This window comes from Chrysochloris asiatica, unplaced genomic scaffold, assembly GCF_000296735.1.
Source record: "Chrysochloris asiatica unplaced genomic scaffold, ChrAsi1.0 scaffold00485, whole genome shotgun sequence".
Lineage (NCBI taxonomy): Eukaryota > Metazoa > Chordata > Mammalia > Afrosoricida > Chrysochloridae > Chrysochloris > Chrysochloris asiatica.
In genome coordinates this window covers 976,218-980,860 of record NW_006409003.1, presented here as the reverse complement: position 1 = coordinate 980,860, position 4,643 = coordinate 976,218, and the positions used below count along the sequence as shown (strand labels likewise).

The 4,643-nt window shown below is 42.1% G+C and overlaps 1 pseudogene; it reads left to right on the top strand.

The window, feature by feature from the left end:
- The first annotated feature begins 1,238 nt into the window (after positions 1–1,238).
- Positions 1,239–2,026, top strand: LOC102824965 (annotated as a pseudogene).
- Positions 2,027–4,643: the final 2,617 nt, after the last annotated feature.

Below are 4,643 nucleotides of genomic sequence, written 5' to 3'. Positions count from 1 at the left end.
GTAGTGGTTACAAATCAGGCTGCGAACCTCAAGGTCAGCAGTTCGAAACTATCAGCTGTTCCGCGGGAGAAACATGAGGCTTTCTGCTCCCGTAAGGATTTACAGCCTCAGAAACCCTGTATAGGGTCGCTATGAGTCAGAACCGACTCCACAGTACATAACTACCACCACCCCTCTGGTGTGGCACCGGGGGTTAATATGCTGGACTACAAGGTCAGAGGTTCAAGCTCTTCGGAAACCCAGTAACAGGGTCACTGTGAGTCGCTACCGACTCGACGGCACTTATCAACAATAACACTTTATTAAAACTTGTGATTATTCATTCACAAGGAATATTGGTCTATAAAATAAGTATACAAAAATTAGTTGTTTATCACCATTAAACTTATTTTTAAAAACAAATATGAGATTGAAAAGAACACAGGTAGCTATGAGAAGAGAGCCCATTGGTTAAGTTAACAGCATTGAAGCCACGCTACTCGAGATACCTAACCAGCCAATCTCTGACCTGACTGATACGTAGATATGGCAGTTAGCCTCCTTCCAGCTCAGTTGTCCTCGTGTATAAGTGGAGAAAAAGATTCAGTCTTAATTCAGAGTTAAGAAGCCCTAGTGGCACAATGGTTTAAACTCTGGTAGCTAGCTTTATAAAAAGTTGGCACTTCAAACTTAGCAGCTGCCCAGTGGAAACAAGACTCAGCTGTCCGTTCCTGTAACTATCTGCTGTCCCAGAAACCCTAAGGAGCGGTTCTGCTCTGTACTGTGGAGCCACTGTGAGTTGGAATTGATTCAATGGCAGTGGGTTAAATCAGAGTTGTAAATTTTAAATGAGCTAGTATTGGAAATCATTAATAACACTAATCCCCATATTGGGAAAGTCCTGGGGTGGTGCTGTGTGTGGGTTAATGCTCCAGACTGCAAAGCCATTTGAACTGCATGGTTGGTGGTTCAAGCTCACCAGCTGCTCCTCAGAAACCCTATACAGGGTTGCTAAGGTCGGTACTGACTCGACAGCACTTAACAACAATGACATAAAAAGCATATGATCATTTGGAAATGTCTTAAAAAAATAAGTCAGTATTTTATAAGAAAATCTCAGAGGCAAGTAATATTGGTGCATGGAGACATTGGGATTTAATTTCCCAGGATAAGGACCCTACTATAACTCATGTTTCTATACAGAACCATCTGTTTATGAGTGTGGATATTGAGCCCTGGACAGGAACAGAATGACCTCCATGGACTTGAAAAGTGCTTTGATCTTCCAGATAGTCATTGGAACCCTGGGGAACATCTCACTCTTATTTCATTATAGCTTGCTACAGTTGAGGGGCTGTAGATCGAGGCCCTTAGACTTGATTCTGAGACACCTGATGGTAGCTAACTCTTTGGTCAGTCTGTCTAGAGGAATCCTGGAGGCCATGTTAGCTTTTGGGTGGAAAGATTTACCCAGTGATTTTGGATGCAAACTTGTGTTCTGTGTTTACAGAGTGGGCAGAGGTGTGTCCATTGGCAGCCCCTGCCTCTTGAGTATCTTCCAGGCCATCACCATCAGCCCCAGGAACTCCAGGTGGGCAGAGCTGAAGGTGAAAGCTCCCAAATATGTTGGCTTTTCTATTGTCTTGTGTTGGCTCCTGCACATGCTAGTAAACATTATATGTTCTATGTATGTGACTAGCAATTGGAGCAATAAAATTAGCACAAAGAGAAAAGACTTTGGACGCTGATCTTCTGTTTTACTTGACAAAACACCGGAACTCACTGCATGCAGCACTGCTACCATTCCCTGATGTTGTATGTTTGGGACTCATGCTCTGGGCCAGTGGATATAAGGTTTTCATCCTGCACAGACACAAGCAGCAGCTCCGACACATTCACAGGAGCAACGTTTTCCCCAAGATCCTCCCCTGAGACCAGAGCCACACACACCATCCTCATGCTAGTGAGCACCTTTGTGTCTTTCTGACCTCGCTTTCTCCTTTCAGTGTTAACGTGGCTCTATTTCATGAACCCAGTCGCTGGCTGATGAATGTTGCTGCCAGAACCACTGTGTGTTTCCCAACTGTCTGTCCTTTCCTTCTCATGAGCCGTGAGTTCAGTGTCTCCAAGGTCTGCTGAGTGTGCACTGGAAGGAAAACACAACTCCCTTACCTTGTCCAAAAAACAAGATGCATGCTCTGTTTTTCATCAAACTCAGTTATTGTTTCACTAATCATTCGCAGATTGATCATTCACAAATAAGCCCAGTTTCAAGTCAGTCTCATGGTATGCTGGCATATAAGACAAATTGTTTCTCAAAACGAAATGTTAAATAATAGGAGGGGGCTTCAAATAATTCATGGAACATGGGGCAAAAAGATAATGGGGTATTTCCATGAACTTTTGGAAGCTTCTCATAATCACAATACTAATAGAAATCGTACAGAATTCTTATGTAAATACTTACATAAAAATATTTTAATAGTGGATGCAATAAAGAAATTCAGAGTCTAATCAAGAATAAAAGTTGTTGTTTTTGTTAGGTGCCATCAAGTTGGTTCCAACTCATAGTGACCTTGTGTACAATAGAACAAAACACTGCCTGGTGCTGCGCCATCTCACAATTGTTGTTAGTTTTGAGTCCATTTTCGCTGCCACTGTGTCAATTCATCCTGTTGGGAATCTTCCTCCTTTTCATTGACCCTCCACCCTTCCAAGCATGATTTCTCTCTCCAGGGACTGTCCGCTCCTAACAACATGTCCAAAGTATGAGAAACAAATTCTCACTATCCTCTCTTCTGAGGAGCGTCCTGACTATATTTCTTCAAAGGCATATTTGTTTGTTCTGGAAATTCATGGTATTTTTAACATTCTTCCCCAATACCATGATTCAAATATGTTGACTCTTCTGTAGTCTTTCTTATTTCAATGTCCAACTGACACATGCATATGAGACAACTGGAAATACCATGGCTAGCGTCAGGAGCATCTTAGTCCTCAAAGTGACATCTCTGCTCTTTCACACTCTAAAGAGGTCCTTTGCAGCAGATTTGCCTAATACAACACATCATCTGATTTCCTGACTGCTGCTTCCAGGAGCATTGATTGTGGATCCAAGTAAAATGCAGTATTTGACAACGTACATCTTTTCTTCATTCATCATGCTGTTATTTATTGGTCCAGTTGTGAGGATTTTTGTTTTGTTTACATTTAGGTTCAATCCATACTAAAGACTGTAATCTTTGATCATCAGTATTTCAAATTTTCTTCAATTACAGCAAGGGACTCTGGTAGCATAGTAGTTTTGAATCAGGCTGCTAACCTCAAAGTCAGCAGTTCAAAATTACCAGCTGTTCCATGGTAGAAAGATGAGATTTTCTGCTCCCGCAAAGATTCACAGCCTCAGAAATCCTTACAGAGTCTCTATGAGTTGGAACCAACTCCACGGCACACAACCACCACCACCATCACTTACAGCAATCAAGGTTGTGTCTTCTGTATATCGCAGGCTGTTAATGAGTCTTCCTCTGATCCTGATGCCGTGTTCCTCTTTTATAGTTTAGCTTCTCAGTTTATTTGCTCAGCATACAGACTGAATAAGTATGATGGAAGGATACAGCCCTGTCACACACCTTTCCCGATTTTAAGCCATTTAGTATGCCCTTGTTGGGCTGGGATGGCTGCCTCTTATTCTTCGTACAAGCTTCTAATGAGCATAATTACATTTCCTTGGGTACCCATTCTTTGCAATGTTACTCATCATTTGTTATGGTCCACACAGTCAGATGCCTTTGTGTACTCAATAAAGCACAAGTAAATTTATTTCTGGTTCTCTTTACATTCAACAAAGATCCATCTGCTGTCAGCAACGGTATCCCGATTTTCATGTCCTCTTCTGAATTCCTGTGCTGAAGTAGCAGCAAACTGGAGAGAAAATACATGAATTTGTTTTCTTTAATGAGGACTTCTATTGCCTTTGAAATAAATAAAGGAGCAAAATTGACAACCGTAAAAAGATTTTTGTTTTACACCTACCATCTTCACAAGGAGTCCTGGTAAAGTAGTGGATTATCAGCTTGGCTGCTAACCATAAGGTCAGTAGTTCGAATCTACCAGTTACTCCTCAGGAGAAAGATGAGGCTTTCTACTCCCATAAAGCTTACAGCCTCGGAAACCTTATACAAGGTCACTATGTGTCAGACTGACGTGGTGGCACACCTTCACATGTGCAAGTCAGTGACATTAATTCTGTTCATGCATCATCATTAACTGGTACCAAAGTGTTCATCACCCTCAACAGAAGCTCACTGTCCCCGAAGTATTGTGTCTTCCTGTCCTGCCTTCCTACAATTCAACCCTGGTACCCACTAAAAGGAAGAGTGTGGCTCCATATGATAAACACTGGACTGCAAACCACAAGGTCTGTGGTTTGAGCCTACCAGATGCTCTGAGGAAGAAAGACGAAGTTTTCTGCCCCTGTGAAGATCTTAAAAGACTCAGAATCCCTATACAGGGTCACTATGAGTTAGAATTGACTCAACGGCACTTAACAACAACAACCACTAGTAAGGTATTCTGGTGTAGTGCTGTTGTAAGGTAAGCACTGGATTGCTAACGTCTAGGTCGGCAGTTCAAACTCACCAGCCACTCCTCAGAAATCCTAT